General features: G+C 45.3%; 1 protein-coding gene across 3 annotated transcripts in view; it reads right to left on the bottom strand.

Moving 5' to 3' along the window:
* PDZD2 (PDZ domain containing 2) overlaps positions 1–14,108 on the bottom strand; it is a 206,897-nt gene extending 192,789 nt beyond the window's left edge. For all 3 annotated transcript variants that reach the window (XM_052775629.1, XM_052775630.1, XM_052775631.1), the window contains exon 1: positions 14,015–14,108. The gene's annotated coding sequence lies outside the window, so the exon portion shown is untranslated. The remainder of the gene's footprint in view (positions 1–14,014) is intronic.
* Between the last annotated feature and the right edge of the window lie 8,710 nt (positions 14,109–22,818).

Below are 22,818 nucleotides of genomic sequence, written 5' to 3'. Positions count from 1 at the left end.
AGAAGTCATTTTGCACAGCACTTTAAAACAGAAAACAGAGCACACAGGACAAAAACCCCATCATGGCCCCATGCAGAAGTTGCTTTCTGCAATGAGAAATCCGCTCACGTGCTGGCGAGGTGGAGGGTGAGGACCCAGCCGTGTCCTCCTGCGCTCCTCCACTTCCCATGGCTGCACCCAGGGAGAAGGAAGACCCCAAGCAAACACCCAATGAAGCCGTAAATCCTGCAATTGCAACCTTTGTCTCTCTGTGCCTTTCCAAAAAGAGACTCATCACCAGGAGCACAGCTTAGAACAGTAGGTCGCAGCAACTTCTTTTAAGAGCCACAAACTTGCTGTCATGAAGCTAAATCCCATTAGTCTTGGGGGGAAAGAGGGATCAAATCTGCTACCTGGGCATGACTTCTCTGGGAAAGGTGCAGCAATGGACCTACTCACTACGGGTAAATATTTAGAGTACAAACACTGCTGGAAACAACTCTCTACCTAAACTCTCAATCTGCTAATTCACCAAACAGAAACTCCTTGCCATTTGCGTCTGTAGGAGAGCCATAGCAAGCCGCTTCTTCCCAAGCCAGGACAACTCTGATTTGCAAATTTTGCTCTGGGGATTTGCAATTTCCTCCTCCTACCTTCACTTTGTCTGCAGCTGCTGAGCTTCAGACCTGGCAAAGAGGGCTGGGAGCCAGGGTGGGGGTCAGTGCTCAGCAGATTGCAGGCTGCAAGGTTTAGAAAGAACAGCCATCGAGACCAAAGCGCAGGAAACCGATAGAAGATAGCGAAGAATGCAAAACATCCCAGGGACAGGAGTGACAAGAAGCAGAGATGGATACTTTTCTTATTCAAAATCTGCATATGAAAGCAGAGGGGAGCATCCTCACAAACAACAGACCTGCCCCATGCTCTCTTCCCTTCTGCATGGGCTGAGACAGAGCAGAGACACACAACTTATGTTACCGTTTAAAATACCATCTATAGGGGTTTTTTGGTGTTTGGGGTTTTTTTTGGTTTGGGTTGGGTTTTTTTTAAACAGTTTTGCCACCACTGTATGCGCAAGTGCCTTAATGTTGACTGCACAGACACTGGCAACATCTGCACAGCCATAACTGCACAAAAGATCTGTAGACACAATTGATACTATCTGAACACATTAAAAAATTATTATATATAGTTCCCTCAGCAGCTGTACTACTTTTCTCATGGTCTTTACTAATTATCATACATTGAGGAGGTACCAACAATCACAGACCCAAAGTTGTGTTTAGCTTCCTTTTTAAACAAGGCACAGAATAATATCTTCAGCATTGACAACACTGCAGTCTCAAGTGTCACAAAACTAAAACTTCAAAGAGTGTCTTTGCCATAAGCCCCCCTTTTTTTTTCCTTTTTTCTTTTTTTTGAATCACAGAAATTAATCAAATATGGCATCTTTGTGGAGTGGTCTACCTGATCCACTTGGCTACCTCTCTTGCTTCCCAACTGTGCCAGTGCAAATCCTTCTTGGGTTTGCGAGCTGCAAACCTGAGCGGTTTCTCGCCCCGGCTACGTCCCTGCCCTCCATTCCCATGAAAATGAGCTGTCTGTTGGCTGCCTTCCTTGATGTGCATTTCTCAGAGTGATAATTTGCATTATAAAATACACAGGGATGAATTCACTTAAGTTTGCTCCCAAAAGCAAGCATTAAAAACCACTTTGAGGCACTCCCCAACTTTCCCACTGCTATCTTCCCCGCTCTTTAAAAGCCATCTCCACTGTGCAAACAATTTTTATATCTTTTAGTAAATCATTTAAGACAGCTTTGTCTGCTCATTACCTTAAAGAGTTAAAGGTTACATCGTCTGTCTTGTCTCACTGTGAGAAAAGAGACAGACAAGGCGAATGTTTTATTTACGCTTTAAAGTTGCATGTGGAAAGATTTATAAATGGATTAATTTTAATTTGTGTCCTCATTTCATTAAAAAAAAAAAACTAAAAAGCATGCCTCAAACTTAATGTACTGCTACCCTGCATATTAACAAATACGTCAAGTGTTTGCTTGTTTTAAAGCCCCTTTGTTGCTTAGAGTTTTTTTTTTATATATCAAAAGTAGCCCCTGACTAGTTATTTTCAGAAACCATGCTGGAATGAAACACAGGACAAACATTTTTCTTGCTGTTTAACAAGGCTGCCCCAATAAGCGTTATCCTACAGGGTAAATGTTTGCACCGTGGCCCTTGTGTCCTATCTCGCAGCACAGCGGAGGCAGGTCCTCCCTCCAAACTCATCCCAAAGAACTCCTTTGCTGTTTGGCAATTTAAAACTAGGTACAGGCTCCAGACCAGAAGCATTTGAATAATGTCTTTAACGTTTGTCTCTCCATGAACTGTTTCTCTAGGGACTGCAGATATTAGATTCCCTGCACATAAAGAGCCGAGACCGTACCTAGGAAGATTTTTAAAAGACCACATTTGATGTCTTGACATTTGCCTTGTATTTCATTAGAGCACAAAGCAAAAGTGGAATCACTAAAACCCAACAAGTCCAGAAAATACTGATTTGGTCTTTCTGGAGTTCAGTAATCCAGATCCTGGATATCCAAGTTTCTTCTGCAGATGCCATGACCCCAGACAGGAGTTACCTTCAGCCTTTGTCCCCCATCTTTTCTGTACTGACCCGTGACAAACACAGAGAGATGTCTGCCTCAGAGGCTTTACTTACAGTACAAACCAGGCAAGAAAATCTCAAGCCATTTGCTATCTTCAGGATCCCAAGACTCACCCCCCCTTCTACACAAGTTTGCTTCCTGCCTCTTAATATTTTTGACATTTTAGGACCATCTCTGAAGACGTCTCTCCCAAACATAGGCCCCCATGAATAAGTTCTCTCATCTGAGCTGCTTCCTCCTGCACAAGCTCGCTGAGATTCAGCCTTCCCCCATCACCCACCATCGTGGTTCTCCTCGTTTCCCACCTCAGTCACTGCAGCCTCTTCCCTCCTCACAGTTTGTCTGACTTGCTTCCAATCCAGCCAGCACCACAACTGAAATAATAAATAAAAAAAAATAACATCGCTCTATTCCCGTTTTTTTCTTCTTCAACTCCTTGCTGCAAACATCTCCCAGTGTTGACCTTGACATATATTTACATGCACTTTGACTCTACTAGTACTGCATACAAGCAGGGCTCGGCCCCTCAATCACAGCAGTCCACAGGTCCCATTTCCCAATCAAGCCCCTGCTTTTCTTTCCTATGCTGGAACGGGCTGGAGAGGGGCTCTCTCCAAACGCTCCCGCAGCTCCAACGCCCAGGGTCACCATGGCCACCACGTGCTGCCTATGCCCGCATCATGCGGAGGAGGTCAACAGCAGACACGAGGTGCACACCTACACAAACTGGGGTGTGCGGCACTTCCAGAGAGAGGACAGGACCTCTTAGCTACTACCACATCCCCCTCATTGTCTTCTCCTCTTCCATGCTCCTCCTGTGAGCACCTTGCCCTCTCTGCACTGCCCAAATACCTGAACAGGACTGCTCTATAGCTCCTGGCAACTTGACTGCAGTCTCCCGTTCCTATCCCAGCAGGCACGCAGGCAGTCCAGGCAGGCATGAAATGAACCCCTGGCCATTTCGGAGGGTGCATTGCTGTTGTGACAACCCCAACACAACATGCCTGAGCATTTTAGGATAACACAGCTGTGAATGATGCACTTGGTGTAGGATGAAGTCTGGCACCTTTCCGTGCTTCAGCCAAAGAAAAGGGAGGGGAGGGAGAGAGAGAAGTGACACTTTCCCCTTCCACTTGATGAAAGCAAAATCTGATGGAGGCAAGGGGGGAGAAACAGACTGGGCACTAAGCCCCTTATTAATTAATGCATGTTTTGAAAAAAGAAATGCAACTGTGCACAGATTTCTGCTGGTTTCTAGGAGCTTTTGTGACCTTAATAATTCATGTTTATGCAAGCTGCTTATAATGTTAAGCAGTTGGTTTGTGTAGATTTTGTCCATTGCGTTTAACTGCGATGAATGTATCTAGCTGTGAAATGAGGTTGGCTATGCTACTTATAGGGAAGCTTTAAAAAAAAAATTATAGTGTTTTTATAAGGACAAAAAAAATTCACAGCTTTGTCTGAAATAATTTTCCATCCATTACTGATACACACGATGTAAGAAACGGAATTTTTTTTTTTTTTTTTCCCCCAGATTCATCCTTTCCCTTTCCTTTTCATGTTTTGGCAGCATTTGCAATACCATAAACTTTCATTGTTTCTCAAGCACGTAAGCGGTGTCTCCTGCCTGTTCTGCTTTTCTTCATAGCAACAGGAGAGTAAGGGGCAGATTACAAACACCAAAGTGATCAGGAAAACTAAGAAGCAGGTAGAGGTCCTGAGAAGACCTTTAAACTCACATTTTGGATAGCAATTTACACAGCACTACGTAGCAAGAGGACTGCTAGAACAGGGAGAGGGTTCATTCTTCCAGGCTTCTGCCCATCAGCCATGGACACACAAGTCCTCTAGGACATCACTTCAGATGGTGGCCCGGACTAAGCAGCAGCTTATACCTGACCCACCAGGTAGCCAGAAGAAAGCATGCCAGCAGCCAGAAGAAGCAGCTGCTTACTGTCCTGAATGCTTTTATTAGCCTTTTCCCGACACACCAGATCAGACTATCCCTACGCATTCTTCACTGAAACAAACAGGTCTTGGAAAAATCTGCATTCACTTTGTATCAACACAAGCTAGACCACTTTTCTCACCCTCGCTTCAAAATTTGGCCAGATTTAAAAGGAACTGAGAACCTGCTCTTTCCTGGGCAGCTTCAGGAAGGAGACAGGGACACCATTGTGAAGGGCCACCTCTCCCAAATGCTGGCAAGCTTGTGCACATCCCTGCCAGGCCACGTATAAACTGGAAGTTCTTCCATAAAGACTCTTAGCTGGTTTTTAACCTGATTCCATTTAAATAAGTTCTTATTTAAGAAAAACAGTGTTCAACTGGAATTGCAGTTTGCTCTTTGACATAAACTGCCAAAAACAGGTTGCAGCTGCACCTCCCAGCAAACACAAAGTTTCCGTCTGCAGCAGAGGAAGAGCAAACCATCCCTGCTGTGCCAGCAGCATCATAAAATAAATAGAAGTGGGAGCTGAAAGAAAAATATGACTGTAAAAGCCATGGGTTTTTGTTCCAGGTTTGCTCTGGCTCTAGGAGAAATGGGCCCCAATGGATCATTTTTTTCCACAAATAAGGGATGTTGACACTTAACACAACCTACACAAGCGCTGACACTCAGAGCATACACAATGGACTTGACGTACCAACGACTTTCAGCAGTCTGTGCAGCCAGGCAAACTCCAGGCAATTACAGACCAAAATGAAACCAGGTGTTTCTAAGGCAAATATTAGGTCTTCCATAGAAAAGCTCAAGTTCAGTTTTGACAGACTAAGAGTCATTCTGTTGTTTCCAGCCTTCATCGAGTTAAAGTTTCAACTAACAATTAAAAAAAAAAAATGGAATTAGTCTTAGCAGCTTACAGTAGGTTTTAGAACAAGCTGCAGCCCCCTCCCTCCCTCCCTCCCACCCACAACAAAAATCAGTGGATCCAGGCATAGTCCTGTGAGTACAAGCCCATGGCAGTATCGTTGCCAGTAGCTAAAATAACGTCCACTGTCTTGACTAATAATACAAAAAGTTCAAAAAGCATCCTAACGTTTTTCTGTATTTCTTTGTGTGCTTACAAGATACAAACTAATAGTTTTACTCACTATAGATTAGGTACCTAAATCAGTTGGCATCTAATCCGAGCTCCATCAGATTTAAGGCCATCCTACCCCAAGGTAGGATTATCCCCAGTGGACACTGAGGAGAGACATTAAAAGATGGCACGTTGTATCTTCCAAACAGCAACTCTTCCTGCATCCCATCAGAGCAATTACCTCTGCGCCATCATCTACAGCAGGTATTACAAAGCTACAGATAAAATCATTAATCACAAAGGAGGCTGTTTCAAGGCAAGACTTCCCACTCACAGACTCCACTTTTCCAAAGTCTCTGTACACACTGAAAAGCCACTACCGTATTAGAGGACCACTCCAAACAAGAAATACAAATTCTGAAGTTTCCCCATGTTTCTCACGCAGAGCTACCATTTTTGACGCTTGCCCACATCCATGAAAGAACCAGGTAGGAGCTATGGGGCTTAGGACTAACAAATAAACATCAAAAAATAGTTAATCTGGGAAGCTTGAAACTGTGATACCTAAACCTTTCCCTACTTCACGTCCCAAGACACACATTACAAGAGAGCAGGTTTTGCCTCTTTGGCAGTGTACCACTAGTGATTTCACATCCATCAGTCTGGAGAACTCAAGCTGCATCCATGCCGGGAGCACCACAGCCGCCATAAGGCTCTGACAATGAATGCTCTTTTCTGCAGTTGTAACTACAGGCCATTACCTTTCACTTAGAATACATTTCAAAGTAAATAAATGTATAAAGTACCAAATGATTTAGTGGAACGTTCTCCAGAAAAACACTAATATCTCACCCCAAGAATCAAAACTAATTGGAGGAGGAAGAATATTTTAATTGGTATAGCTCTATATTGTAAAATGGCACTTGAATAATAGGCAATTACACATCAAGCAATTTCTATTACATAGTGTATAGTGGAACAGATACAGCAGGAAGGAGGAAAAAAACAAGGCTAAATACACCAAGAAATAAAATCTGTGTGCACTGCCTGTATGATCAATGCAAACATAACCACAAACATTTGCATTAGAATAGTGCTGTAAATAACCACCCTACAGCTGAGACATTTACAGGCGCAATAGTAAACACACTTTTCACTTCTCGCAGAGAAGATGGCAATTTATTAAACCACCCAAACAAGACATCTTGCAATCACCAGTCATGCCTTAATTAGGAAGGATTCTTCTGAAAGCAAAGCAGAGGGCTAGGTGACCCAGCAGGTCCCTTCTGTCCTAGCTATCCAAGAACTGTGACTCACCACACTTCAGACTACTCACTGTATAGAGGTTTAAATCCTTTGATGAGCATGTGGACGTGGACTGAAGGGTAAGGCTGCGGGCCCAGAGAAGCCCATCTCACCCAGCTCCCCACAGCCCCGCACCTAACAGCAGCGACAGCACACCAACCAGAATAACTGTGCATTTTGGAGCAGTGCCACCATTTGTTTGTTGCATTTATTTATTTCCAGCTGAGCTATGGGACAGATTTCCCATATAGAAATGCTTGTATTTTTATTCAGAAGAGAAAGAGGAGGATGTCTGTTACTCCAAACAAGAGGGGAGTTGGACTGTTGCTGGATCAGGACATGCCACATCTCATCCCGCAGCCCAAGCCCCATCGTACCAATGAAGATATTTCTCTGCTCAGCTCCTCACCCCAAGAAGTGGAGGATGCAAATACAACCTATATGGAGGAAGGTTGCTCCGTGGTACAGATGAGATGCTTTGCTTTTCTGCTGCAAAGACTAGAAGAGTAAAGGGTGGGGAAGATTATTAAGTGAAGGGGAATATAATCTATGCTGCTGGGAGCCTGGAAGGCAAATTGAAAGCTGGCCTGAAGTCAGCCCACCCACACATTTGTATTCCCAGATAAATATGGCAAGCATGTTCCTTGCAGAAATACCTGCGAGGAGGGTTCAAAAGCTGGAAACTAGCACTGCAGATGTGGGACATGGAAGACCACAAGATAGGTAGTCATCACTCATGAAAGTCTCAAGTCCTTCAAACCCAGACACCCTGGGAAAACAGGTAAGATCATAAGACCAGGATTAATATTTTAAGGACAAACAGCTGGTTAACGTTTAATGTTTAATACCTGTCCCACTTGTCACCTGATATCCTTCATGACGGGAAATGAGTTCAGATGAGACAGGGACTTTAGTCTTTAATATGAGGTCAGTCGCCATCAGAGCTCCTGCCAGCCACGATTAAAGCTGATGGCCTGACAGCTGGGCACTACAAAGAGCAGAGATGGCTGCCATGGGTCTTCTCCACCCTCCTCCACCAGCGCAGGGGACACCATGGAGCTTCTGGGGCTGCACCATTTGCAACAGAGCGTTAGGGTTGCATTAAGTAAGCAAAGCCTTTGGGGTTTGTGTTTTGGTACAGACTTTGAACAGAAGGTCTCTCAAAACCCATGCCATTTTGAGTCTCTTTTCGATCTTTGATTGTATTGAGAAATATATAAATATTCCAACAGATCTTGGTCATCGCAAGACCAGCACAACCAGTAAAATACACAGCTCAGCGTTAAAGCTAGACTTTCCCCACACTGCTGGACAATGGCTTTTGCTCTGGGAGCAGAGAGAGAAGCAGCAGTATATTAACCCCTTCCTTCAGTCAGATCACGACTACTGATTTATACAACTGTTATATTTGCACACAGCTGGAGGCATGGAAAAACCCTGCTCCAGCAGGGAACCAGATGTCTTTTATCCATCTAGGAAGATGAGAGCATTGCTAAACTTACAGACAACTTGCAATGGGATGGTGGCACTGGTAGGATGGTATCTAGTGAAGTCCAAAGGACTTACAGAAGACCAAGCAGTTGGGCTGCTTTTGTCCAGAAGTGTAACACCCAGGAGGCAACGGCAAGATGCTTTCCCTGGAAGGCAACAGCGAACAGAGTGGGTTTGGCATCTGTTTTAATAGGTCCTACCTCTGTCAAGCTTCTGGGCAAAGCCTGTTTGTCTGAGACTTTCGAAGAGTGAAGCTAGCATCAAAGCTCTCCTTTGTTTTGTAGGTCAGGAAGGCTTTGGGGTTGGCGCAGTGTCAGCTCATGTATTCTGCAAAGTGCGCTTTTTCATTAGAACAGCACCTACATACTTTGATTGAAATAAATAATGAACCAATTTGTATCATGCATCTAAGAATCACTCTCTTCTGGTCCCCATCACGGAGAGGATTTTCTTCCCAGTGACAAGTGTTAATGCATTTATGCCCTAGTTTCCCACAGTGGATGTCACTATTGAAGTGTCAGGAAGGAAGGTTAGAGCTGCTTTTTCAGACTGCTCCCGTCAGCCTCAGCAGTCCGTTTTGGATGAAAACATCCCAGCAGAACACACGCTGAAAGAAGGCTGGATTTTAAACAGCACAGCGAAAGTCTTTGTGTTGTATATGATTAAAACATAACATTGAATAGGTCTTTTTCCCACTCTGAGTCAGGGAGGATGTTCCACTCTGTAAAATTACAGGGGGTTTTTTGCAGAATGATGGAAGACTTGTGAAGTCTTTAATGTAGTTAGAGACCATTTTTTATGCTTTTCTCATTTTTCAGTGCTGTTCTTTCTGGTAATTCCCCCAGCACAAATCCTGACAGGTACCACTTGATTTTTGAGAACTGACAGAGGACAGCCGGCCGTTCATTGTAATGGGACCCCAAAGCATTGCCTACCTTCACTTCTCACAAAGCAAAAATGGCCAAAACCAAAACCCAGTGAGATCCAGGTGCTCTGTTTGATTTGAACTATTCTGACTGTGACAATCGTGATAATTTTAATAAGCACAGTTAGTTGGGCAAGAAAAAAAAATCAATTCTTAAAAGCAGCCTTACTGTAATTTCAAAGTTTTTCCAAATTAGTTTAATACAATTCAATTTCAAGAGGAATTTAGATTAAGCGCACACAATAAATAAATGCTGTAACCCACTCAGGTACTAATCCCCTCTGCAAACTGTCTAACACTGCAGAGAAAGTTAATAAAGTGCTGGCCAAATCAAACAGTAATGAAATTAGAGCACAATTGGTGTGGCTTACCACAATGCTCTAGCAGCATCTTTAGGAGGCTGCACCAAAGAGGAGCCATTGCAATTAGGCAGGTATAACAGGAGAAGTATTAGATTGCAGAATTAGAGCTGCTCCCATCTCCTTTGCAAACCTTTACAATGTCAAAGCAAGGCAGCAATATCAATGTGTTAATACTAGATTAGGAGCCCTTTTTAAACAGAAAAGGATAATTATTTTCTCCTGCAGAATAACCGTAAATTAATTTTATTCACCCGAACCACCTTTGTCATTGCTGGAAGCTGCTGCTGAAGGACCACAGACTCTGCCCTAGATGACACCACATCGCATGCAAGTCTCCGGCTCAGTAGAGTGGTAACTGCAAGAGATATAATGCCTTGTGACATGGCGAAGGTCAGATTAGACTACTTGACCTTCAGGCTAAATTTATCAATTTAGTGAAATATATTAATAGCACAGTTTTTAATTAAGACAACATAATACAAAGAGCAATACTGCTTGGTCCATTGCAGATCTGTATTCAAATACAATATTCATGTAATGACTTTTGTACATGATCTAGTTAAAATTAGCCAGGAGAGCTGTTACTGTAACACGTGGGTAACACAAGCAGAAAGCTGAGACTCACCAAAAGAGAAACCACTGCACTTCATTACAACCCCAGCAGCCTCAGCAGGGCCAGACACGCCAGTTGGGAATAACGAAAGAGGGAACGCTTAAGGATCATACATAGTACAACTCACAGACCTTAAGGAACAAAATGCAGCCCATTACAATGGTATTGTTTCAACAGAAACAAAAGCCGAATTACTCATTCGCTGCTGTTATTTTTACTCCATCAGCAATTGGGTAGGTCTGAGTCAGTGCTGGACACGCAGCCCAGCGCGGTGTAAGGCAGTGCCAGGCTCTGCCCGGCTCACATGGACAAGAGGGTCAAGTTCAGAAAAATACTCTTTTCTGCTCTTTCTCTGTATACATTATTCTATGTACTTATTCCTGTTTACATTATGAGATGTATGCCATAAAAGAGCTTACAGGATGTGTATTGCAGCCAAGTTAATATTGCTGTTGGAGCCTCAGTCTCTGCATTTCCTGACTTAACGTTGCCCAGTTAAAACTTGTCTAATGGAGTTTATTAGTGGTTTGAACCCATTTAAGGTAAGAATGCTACGTAAAGCACCTATTAACACCCACAGGAAACCCAGCCAAAGAACAAGCTCTATACTGAAGACAGTAAAAATATTCAGAAATATTATTTAGTATAGAAATGTGTACAAATATAGCAAAGAAAGGTACTTTTAGTAATAACATTCAGTAACAATTTAGAAATGTGCCTGCACTATAAGACCTTTTCATATATTACTCGGGTAAAATCCACAGCTTTTCATTTAGGGCAACTCAGCTGACCTTTCAAGAGGCAAAGTGTGCTGTGTACAAGAACTATAGTTAAAGCAGTAACAAAAACCCCAAGTTACTTTTTCACAGATGTCATCACTTGGATTTTAAAGGCAGGAAGTGGAGAAGAGTTTTACTTAAGTTGAACAAAATATTTCACAATGCTTGTGCAGATGAGCTAAGGCAGATGGGCCTTAGACTAAAGCTTCTTCCTACCTCTCAACACACACTGTGCACTCTTGCACCCAGCCGCACTCCTGCCCAGAGCCGTTTCTTTATTCCATAAAGCTACTGAAAAGCTAGCATGACACCCACAGCAATATCATGAAGACACGCAATGCCTTTTAAATTTGGCCCTTACAACACAGCGGTTTGATGTCACCGGCATTGCCAAATGAGCCCTGCAGTAGATACCTGCCATGTGAGATGATAGCTGCAGCTCTCTGCATTCCTAGGAAACCCTTTACAACATCACTTGGACTTTGACCCTCTCTCCCTACTTTGTCTCAACTGAGAGAATGAGAGTCCTGATTTCTGCCTTGGGACTCCTGAGCATCCCTGGCTGGAGTCAGCGCTGATGTGCCCCTGGCAAAGCTGCTGGCGGCCCTGCCTTTGCCAGCTCAGGACCTGGTAAACCAGACTAAACACCTACTCACACGTCAAGTTTTTTAGACTAGCAATCCCCTGTCCCCATTGTAAAGGGAACACAACAAAGGCCTCGTCATGAAAATTGAAAGACTTTTAGCTCTTCTTTTAAATAAAAAGAAAAAAAAAATTCACATCCCGCTTCTGTAAAATGTTCGTGAGTTTTATAAAAGTGAAAAAATAGGTTTCCTCCAGGCTAAGCACTGAATAATTTTAAAGAAAAAAGACTTCAAAGACAGGTTTTACATTCTATTTGCATTCAGGCATTTTGTTTTTCAGAAAATTATTACCTCAGTAATATTGCAGGCTATTCTTCCATGCACTGTGAGCTTTGGCTACCCAGAAGATAATTTGTCCAGTGCAAGACCCATGCAAGAGAGGGAGAAGCCACTCTACAAATGGCAAAGTTTGTGAGTCATCTCGAGGGATTAGCACAATATTTGCAAGGACGTGCATCCTGGAAATGAAAGTGAGGGTTGCAGAGGGCATACAGACATCGCTTGTCTTAAAATGAAGGCAGAGGAACTTAGACCAAAGCGGTCCAGTGCTCTGACAAGAAGATGTGCTCACAGCCGTTCCTGCTGCCCCTTTGCCAGGAGCAAAACGAAGCCCAAGCCCTGATGGTTCCACTAAAATCGAGAGGCTAATGCAGGGATGCTGGGGACAGTGCTTGAGCCCGCTGTTCCCGCTGCGTTGGCCAGAGCGCACCAAACCCTCGTGTCAATCCCCCAGGGATGAGGGACTGAAGGCAGCTCGGGGCCATCTCCTCCCGTACGGCCCCGCCATGCTCTCTCCAGTCAGAAGCAGGGAAGATCTGACAGCCCGTTGAGAGAAATTCATGAGCATTGCCGTTCATTAAAAGGCTGCCGAGGGAAAGCACTGAGGTTAACAGGATGGGCTATATTAAGTCCATTTATAGCTTTATGGCACCTTCAAAGGGCCATCAGAGCTTTCTGCAGCCAAGTGCAATGGTCAGATAGTTACAGACTGAGACAGGTTTAAGAGAGTTCCCCAGGCCACCCGAAGGAGAGGCAGCACAGTTAACTTCAGAGTTTGAGATCAACTCTTGATGTTTTCCTCTTATGTATCTCATCCACAGCCGCTCCCGGGCTTACAGCACTGCATATATCACAGCCCGCTTTGTGTGGACAAGAGTATTTAATGACACAGAGAACTACCTTCTGATGATTAGGGGAGAAAAAAAATCAGCCCGATGTTTCATGCTGTCTGATTTTATTAAACTGCTATGTACAGGGAAGGGGGGTGGTTGCTCTTTTTCTGTGACTGCCACCCCTCTTCCTCATATCCTCGGGCCCTGCTGCACTGCAAGACAGTAATACGCACCGTCACGACATGACCTAATCCACAGCGCAGGGAGATAGCACGAAGTGTCACAGCAGGTGATGGAGCTGCCCTTTGCCCTCCATGTGGGCACAACGGGGTCAGCAGAGCAAGATCAGGGCAGAGACCCTGCAAGCACCCCCCAGACCAGGGGAGGCACCCCACTGACCCCCCCCTCCCCCCAAGGTACTGAAACCCTACCAACCCCAGGGAATGGACCCTACTGACAACTGCCCTACTGACCTGCTGGGCATGGGCATGGAGTCCTGCTGGTCCCCGGGGGCTGCACCCCACCGACCCCCTGGGGAAGAAGCCCCCACGGTCATGGGGTGCGCACCCCACCGACCCCCTGGGGAAGAAGCCCCCATGGTCATGGGGTGCGCACCCCACTGACCCCCTGCAGGGAGGACGCTGCCCTCTGGCCTCCTGGGGACGGAGCCCCAAGGGTCGTGGGGGAAGCACCCCACTGACACTGGAAGCGCCTCAGCCCCAGGGTGGGGAGACGCACCCTGCCGACCCCCAGGAGACGGAGCCCCCAGGTTAATGGGGCAGGCAACCCACCGACCCCCGGGAGATGCAGCCTTGCTGGCACCGGCGCGGGGGCTGCACCTCACCCACCGGCGGTGAACGTAGCCCCCCGGCCGCCGGTGGCGGGGGCTGGGGGGGATGACTCCCACCGACCGCCGGGGGCCGGAGCCCCCCCCGGCCCGCTACGGCAGCGCGGAGGGGCCGCAGAGCCCAGCCCAGCCCAGCCCCGCCGCCCCCGGCCGCCGGCCCCGTCCCCGCGGGAGCGAAGCCGCCAGCGGGGCAGGCACCGGCCGCCCGCCGCGCCCCCCGACCCGGCCCGCAGCCCCACGCCGCCGCCGCCGCGCTCCCCACTCACCTCGGCGGGGACGCGGGGGGACCCCGGCGCCCCGACACCTGCCCGGCGTCCCCGGGGCAGGGCGGCCCCCGGCCCGGAGCCGCTCCCTCGCCGCCGGCCGCGCCTCCGCGCTGCCCGGCCCGGTCCGGCCCGGCCCGGTTCGGCCCGGAGAGCGGCGGGGGGCGGCCCCGACGGGGCGGGCGGTGCAGGGGATCCCGCGAGGGGCGGCCCGACGGGGCGGGCGGCGCGGAAGCCCTTCGCGGGGCGGCGCCCGGGCGGGGTTCCCCCACCCTCCCTCACCGGGACCCGGCGGGACCCACCGGGCGGGCGGCACCGGGCAGCGCCCGGTCGCACCTCGGGCTGATGGCGAGCCGGTGGAGGCCGGGGGGGCGAGGGGGGCTTGGGGCGGGGGGGGGGAGGCAGTGACCGTGCTGCGGGGGTCGGCTGGCACTCCAAGAGTTGCTTGAGATCTCTGGCCCCCGAGGAGCAGGCGTCGTTCTGTGCAGGTTTTTAATATTTTCGGGCAGGTCGGGAATTTTTTAAGTCCTTTAAATATTTGCCTTGTATCGCTTTTGTCTTCTGTTCTCGCTCAGCAGGCAGTGCTAGTTCTAGTTCCAAAGAGGATTTAAATGAACAGCAAGTTGCCCGGGTTTTTTAACAAAAAGAGCTAAAAGCATCCTTTTTTAATTTCAAAAAGGTTCCTTTTTTTTACTAGAAACCTAAGATTATTAAAATGAAAGCACATTCTAAAATGTTTGGTTGCTTTTTCAGGTTCACTTCTAGGCACTGCGAAAGGAAATGGTCAGCGGCTCTGTTTTCTTTCAAGCCGGAGTCCCTTCCTGACTCATGCTCCTGGTAAAAGGCTCAGGGGGTGCGTTTCTAGTACTGCTGTTCTAAAATTAAATCTAAAAAAAAAAAAAAAATTCAGATCAACCAAAGTGTCTCTAAAGTATTGTCTTTATTAAAGACTCTGTCAGGTAATCACGTTACAATTTGGCCCAGATGCTCTGCCTATCACTCCTTTGAAGATGATTGCACATGATGGCAATGTCTGGGCTGATAACTAAATCAAACCCAGTGTTTAAAGTGGAGGGTTGTCTAGAGGCACTTGTTGCAGTGACAGGCTTGGCACGAGGTACCAGGCAGTGCCTTAGGACTCTTCAACACGCAAAGGATGCCGTTAGTTGAGCTGAATTGTTCTGCGAATGCAGAATGCTTCCATGCAAACAAACTAGTATCACAGAGCGCACTCTTCACCACCCTCAGAGCAGAGCAGGGAGGTTTTCAGTGGTGTCAGCCAGGCCATAGCATGCAATGAAAAAAAAACCCCAACCCCTTCCACACTGCTGAACTCTGGGATGAAGCACAAAAAATAGGTGTGTGATTCCTGACGGTGACCTTGTTTCAGTGAGGAAATCCCAGGCACACAGAGCAAGTAATAACTGCTGGGACTGGCGGGAGAGCAGCTCCCAACAAGCAGCGTGACAGGTTTTCCACCAGCACTGTCAGCAAACACGCTGTCACCACGCCAGGTCGCAGATAACCAAGCAGCGCTCAGGAGGATCACATCCCACCGTGTTTTTCCCTGGCGTCTTGATGCTGAAGTGCAAGCCCGTTAGGTGGTTTCCTGTAGGGCCAGGGTTAATCCAGCACACAAGTCAGTGAAATTTGAATGAAAACAGATTTGGGGCTGTATGAAGTTCTGCCACCACTCCAGACACCATGTGGTTAACGGTGCCCTGTGCCCCTGCCAGTGCCAGGTCACAGGGGATCAAGGTGCCTCCAAAAGCACTGTAATATTAGACTAATTCAGTCTCCATCCATGACTTTTCCACCCTGTTTCTAGGGACCTGCCTTTGAACAATGCTCTGTTCATTACTTATCCGCATGAGAACAGCCGTGCTTGCAAATGATTCCTCTGTGCTGCCAGGGAGCTCACTGGAAACAGTGCTGGCTCACAACAGCAAGATGGATGATGGGGCAAAGCAGGAGAAACTCTGAGAATTATTCCCTTTGACTCCCAAGTTCAAAAATGTGATTATCTCCTGCTAGGACATGAAAAATCCCCAGAGGTCCAAAAGCACCTCGGGATAGCAGCCCAGAATGCTGAGCCCTTATTTCAGAGCATGGCTGTCCCCTGTGATCCATTTGGGCAGGAAATAATAGCCGATAGCCATGTGAATGTAACGATTAACTTCAGCAGCAGCAGCATAGGGATCAGAATCACCAAAATACACATTCGCTAACTTCCAGTTATCCGTTATCCTCATTTTTAAATGTCCACAAGTCCAGCCTATTTGTATGGCTTGTCACTAAGAAAAGGGAGCAGACTATGCTTGAGCCAATTCTCATTCAAATCAGAGCAATTCTATTCATTTCAGGTGTTACACCAATGTAGAAGTGGCATGAAAATGGACTTTGCTTTATCTTTCATATCTCCCCACATAACAGTATCACTTAAATCTCTCTAAAGTCAGTCATATGCATTTCCCCCATTTTCTGCATCAGTTGTAAGATAATGTTATAAAGCACTGAAGGTTTGGTGCTCCTGCTGCAGAGTGTTTGGCGTCTGGCAGGATTATACCACGGAAGTAAAGCCGAAGCTCGTAAACAATGTCTTTTGCTAAGTACTTTCACAGGCAGCTGTTGGCATTCAATTTTGTCATGTAAATCAATTGCTGCTTATATCTTCTGATTTCAGGCCAAAAGGTGGAAAAGATACTGCGCTATATGTGCTGGGTTTATTCTGCAGATCTCTATGAAAAGGTCAACTTTATCGACAACTGGGATCAGTAATTCTGGAGGCTGCCAGCAATATTTTACATTCTCCTCTTACACATCAGAGAAATACTATTTTTCTACTGCTCTTCCTGAAGGTTATGCACCTCTTCTGTAACATGAACATCAAAATCCTAATTAAATGTGGTTTCATGAGTATGGGTCTCCCAACATTGATATATAGGATTTGCAATACTTGTGTTTTGCAACTTGGTCAGATGTTGATAACATCAGTAGCATTCTGTGTTTTTCTAGGACACCAACTGAGTAGAGATTAAGTATATACCTTAGTGTTTTCCACACTTCACCTCCCAGAGAGTGCCCCAAATCTCATTTTATTTTCCTTTAGATAAGGGAAGGGTGCTGAAAGTAAAACAGTTATCTGGACCCCAGAGGAACCTGGAAGAGGAGCTGGAGCCCAAGGAAAAAGGGAGAAACCAGAACGCAGAGAGGAAGATCAGATTAAGCCGAAGGAGTAATATTCAGCTTTCGGGATTCAAATGCTTCTCAGATCATATAACCTCATGTGGCTGTATCAGCAGGACTGAACTTCAGTAGCACATTTTCAGAAACCTGGAGTACTTTCAGAGTTGCAACACAGCAGATTTTAGTCACCCTAACAACATTTTATCCCAATGCCAGCTTCAACAATCTGTAATTTTGTCACATTTTCCGAGCGCAAGCAGGATTTTCTGCCCTGACCCGTGCCACCCTGACAGCGTCCGTCTTCTGCTGCGCTCTGGGGATGGCTGGACAACATCCAGCAATCCAGGCAAGCTGAGCATCACCTGCCTTCAGCTCTCCCTGAAGTCCCCAGATGTGGGGGTTCACACTATTCTGAAGTTTTTCTGTAGCTGACTTGATGCTGCTCGGGTCTAGTGGCTTGGGGACAGACTGTCTGGCAGTAGGTAGAGAAGAAAGCGCAAACAAAAAAGCACAGCGTCTTCATAACCAGATGGGGTGTACGTAATGCTGCCACCACTGACAGCAAAAAGTGGGGCAGTAAGTATCTGGGGCTGATTAACCTGAATTATCACTTTCCCCTAGCAGCTTCCAAAATTCAGGCTGTGATTTAAAAAGTGCAGTGTGATTCCTGACACGTTGTGAGCTCCACTAGCAAGACTTGTGTTTTCCTGTGTTTATGGAACAAAACTGGGACCCTTAATCTTTAATATTGCTCCTCTCTCTTCTTATGTCTGCCCTTTACACAGACACACACACCCCCCCATGTATATAGCTGGTATAAAATAGACCAAGGACAAGCCACCACTGGCTGTGCTATTATAATTTCCATTCACAAGGAGACTAAAATGAACTATTCTGTTGATTTCCTTGTCTACATGGAAAAATTAACCAGCGTGATTACGTTAATAACCTAGAGTTATCGTGGTCCTCAGGTGGGCACACTGTTCCCATTTTATTTGGAAATAATTACTTCAAAAGCAGAACAATTTTTCCAGGGTGGTGTTTTACTCTGAAAAAGGGTATCCATACAGCTTCTACTGCAGCAGCAGTGACAGTGATTTTTTTTGCATAAGCAAAGCCCAAGAGAGGGAACACATTACATATGTCTCCTCTGTAACATGCTGCAGTAAATATGAAGCTAAAAGGGCTGAATAAGAGAAATCTTAGAAGTCGGATGGAGCCGTGCACAGAAAGTGAACAGTCACGCCAGGCTCAGAGCCACAGTCACAATTTGGGTCTGCACAGCCTTGTGTCATCTGTAATAATGACACTCCACTTTGTTCCAGCTTTAATTTGGATCACCAGCTACAAATGGGAACAACAACAACAACAAAAATTACTCTGATCCAATATTTTTTTACTGCCTTTTGAAATCCTACTGTGTCTTTACAGCAAGAGAGAAAAAAAAAGCTAATAGCTGTGAATCCATCAGCAGGGATTTCTCTCCATTTATGTCTTTCCTCCTGAATTTTCACAGACTAACTGCAAGCCTTACTAGGATGTAAAGTTCCCCAGATGCAATGGGTCCCCCCAGAGCACAAAAGTGAGCAACCCTTAAGAAGTATTTAGTTTAAATTAGCATGAAACATAGAAGCATAACTGCCTCCAACATACCGTGGGGTGAAGGCAGGGAGCAAAAGTGCCTCTATCAACAAGATCTGAACTTTGAAGTGAGGAAATATACACTTAGATACATTTACTATAAATTGTTTGTGGATACCACCCATTAAATTATTCATTTGCTGCAAAAGTCTAAGATATGTATTCTATGTAAATACTATAACAGACTAAAATAAGTCAACAGTAATGGTCAAAATGTCTCCGATTCAAACACTCAGCTACAAATCTTCATAGAAACATTCATTTTCCAAGCTCCTGAGCACAAAAGCCTAAGATTATTTTGCTATATCCATAATACAGTTCTCTAAAGACTCTCTTCCATATAATTCCAAGATCAACACTTGTTTTGATTTCAGTGGTATAAGATACCAGAGGTCAAATTCATCCATTGGATGAACATGACTGTAGATAGAATATTTGCAGAGACCAAAGAACTACATAGAAAAAGCCTAAGGTTAAAAAATTCAGTCACTAAAGATCAACTTAGAACTTCTCATCAAGATAAGATTTGTTACTAATTTCTTTAGCAAAATAGTCATCCTCCTCTTTATATTGTGCAGTGTTTATCAAGCCTGCTCTGATGCTGTGTTTGTTTTTCTTTGAAGTAATAAAGTTTGGATTTCTTTGATTTCTATTATTAGGTGATCAATTCCTCCTTTTGTCTACAGCAGTGCTCCTGTGCAGTTTAGAATTTATTAGATTTCATTGTTAAATATGTGGGCACACACAGAGACATTTACTGTTTCAAAGCACCTTCCTCAATTTGAACATCACCTTTGCACAAAAATCCGTATCTGCACATACCTGTTGGAGAAACCAGAATGTTTTATTTACAGTAGTTGTTGAGTGTGTGCTGTCTCGACAGGATGATAAGAAAAGCACTGATGAAACCCTTTCTTGCATGGAACCGGCACCAAGGAGTTATAAAATAACTGTGCAATAGATACCAAGTCCTGCTTAAACATTGCCAAAGCAATCTGTCGCCAGGGAAATGTCCACGTCTTTAGCGTACAAATAGCAGAGTCAGTGCCTAATCAGTATTACATTAATCAAGGGCTGTGCAAAGAGAAGTGTTTTAAGAGATTAGCCAAGTTTTGGAGAAGCACTGCGCCACAGCTTGCCAGCTGCCAGCACTAGCCTGTTCCCAGGCACTGGCAGTGCTCCCGCTTTCCGCAACATGGCCACATTCATGGTCCACCAGAACTAAGGGGTTCAGCCTGATCTCATAATGCAAACCACCAGTCTGATGTCCTCTCCTCGCGGGAGCGGGAAGCACATGCCATGGGCAAAGCCCTTAAACAGCCTACTTGTTGTTCAATGAAATACTTGTCACACATGTTAATCATTATAATCTTTTGCAGACAGATAGTACTATTCATCTGATGAGCTCAGCCTATAAATTTAGCTTGAATCTGGTCTGGCATCTGCCTTGAAGTATGCTTTGATTCGAAAATTACGTTAAAACTCTGCCTAGAGTTGTTTCTGTGTATGCATGTGCATCTGTGTGTGCCTGGACACATGGACAGAAATTCCTAATATTTCAGTACTGTTTGAATGAGCGCTGAGCACTACCTGCCAGTAACTATTTCTAAATTTGGAAAAAAAACAAAGGAAGAGGTATTTTAATCCTTTTGCTCATAACAGCAGTGATTTCTCTGGAAATTCAAGCAGCTCTGAAAGGGATGTGCTATTTCGAAAGGCAGCTCTCACTCAACAGGTTTTTGAATTCTGCATAACTCAATGACTTCATATTCTCCCATGTCAAATAAGGACAAAAAATACACCTTTATCTAGCCAGGGTCCCTGTTGCAGGTCCTTTCCAAGACATTTGGAATCTCAGATGTAAAGTACTAAAGAAAGGCAAAATACTCTTGTTAAATGAGGGCAAAGCAGAAATGAAGTGCACTGCCAGAATGTCTTTGTGGATCATGAAGGTCTCTGTAATACTGCATAGAGAGATTCAGGAGAGCCGCCTTAGTTTAATCTGACACTTTTTACCACTATGGTACATGCAGCATCCTTTTTTTTTGTTCCTAGAATTGCCCAGATTTCTCCCCCAAATTATGTTTGTTACAGTTGGAAATTTTTCATCAGAACAGTTTTTGGAAAAAAACCCAAACCTACCACTAACTGCCTGGGCTGAAGTTTATTTCTTTATCACACTCCAATTGCACAGCCACAGCAGCCTCCTCACTTAGGCTTTTGCACTGTAATATTTCCTTTTGTATTTCTCCTACTTACTCATTAAGAGAGAGAGAGAGGGGGAGAGAGAGGCATCCAAGGCTAACAAAATACAAACTGGCTAATGGAAAAAGCTGCAGACTTGAATTTTTGTAGTCCTCAGAGCATGTGATGAAGTCTTGTGAAGCAGCAAAAGTCTCTCATAAGTGCTCCCAGATCTTCCTTCAGTGGCCATTTCAAGCAGCCAATATCTGGTTTCCTTTTTTAAGTAAAACATGCTGTTATTTGGCTTGAACTACCTGGGGTCTAGAATTCTGAAAAAGCTAATAAAAAAAGTTTTCTACACAGTTCTATTTTTGTATCAAATCCAAAGCACTGCAAGCCAGAGCTGTTACTTGAAATGAAGATTTTTCTGTGTCATTGAGACACAGGTGCGTTGTAACAAGCATAAGAAATCCAAAGGACCAGTGAATCAAATAAATCACCAGAAATCCTGATGGAGACGAAGAGACAAAGAGACAGACCTAGAAGATTAAACTGCTACACTGCTCTTGAAGAATTGCAATTTACAGCAATAAAAAATGTCCTTGCAAATAACATCATCGAAAACTTCCAAGAGCTGAAATGTCAAATACTAATGCAATTCTGCTAAATATCCCCCATATAAATCCCATTTCAGTGACATTAAAGAGTCAGAAGGCAGAGAATTACCATCCAGGGAGCTGAGCAGGGGAGGGGAGGAATGGAGATATGCTGGAAGAGAGGAGGATCCAGCTAAGGGCCAGAATTAGCAGCGCATTACACTCTCCGTCCTGGTGAAATCACACGTGGAAGTGAGTCAGCACAATAGTTGTTTATACGCCTATTTCTTTCCCAGAGCGGTAAATGAACGAGCCTTCTCCTTATCATGAATCTGTCAGGTTTAATGGAAGGCCTAGCCTGATTTTGAGTTAATTTGCTTGGAGCAAAGAAGTCCAAGTGCCATAAACACCATGAATATCAAAGGAGTCTAAGTGATGCTGGTGTAATACAAGGGGCTGTTATGCAGGCAGTCAAAGGCTTTTGCCTCTTTTTTTTTTTTTTTTTTTTAATACTTCATTGCCAATTTGCAATCTGAACAGGTGCCCAGGGCCAAAGGGCTGCAGGGGCACCCAGGTGCAAACCCACTGCTCGCCACCAGCACGGTGCTTCTCAGCAAGCAGCTGCTTTGGCTTCACTCCTTTAGGGAGCTGCAGCACTATGGGTCTGCCTGCAGGAGAGGAAAAGGCAATGCAGTGATGTACGCTCCCAGGCTACATTCCACGTACCCACTTTGTGAGCTGGTGACTGAGGAGAGGAATGGGAGCCACCTGCCTCTGGCTTGGCTTCTCAGTTGGAGGCCAGCAGAGAAACAGTCCCCGTCAGGTCCTTATTTCAAAGGGCCAGATCTGCATGGGAGCATCTACTGGCTGGTGAAAGCCATGGCCTTTGGGGTCTTGTGGGACAGCCTGGGCTCTGCAAAGTCTTTCTCTTGCAAACCAGACAGGTTCCTGTCTGCATGGAGGCCACTGGAGCGTGGTCCATGTCTGGGTACAGATACAACATTTGATAACAATATTGATTGCAGTATTTTTGAGGTTGTAATTACAGGGTTGGTGGAAGGTCATTGAGCAAATGCTATTTCTGATGGTGCCATGTTACGTACTAGTAGACCCACTTCTGACACCTTCCATCAGTCACTTTGATATTTCTCCCCTTTATGTTCCTTAACACAGAGAGGTCTGCAAAGCGCCATAGTCCTC

Source organism: Harpia harpyja, chromosome Z (genome assembly GCF_026419915.1).
Source record: "Harpia harpyja isolate bHarHar1 chromosome Z, bHarHar1 primary haplotype, whole genome shotgun sequence".
Lineage (NCBI taxonomy): Eukaryota > Metazoa > Chordata > Aves > Accipitriformes > Accipitridae > Harpia > Harpia harpyja.
This window is presented reverse-complemented; position numbering and strand designations above follow the sequence as displayed.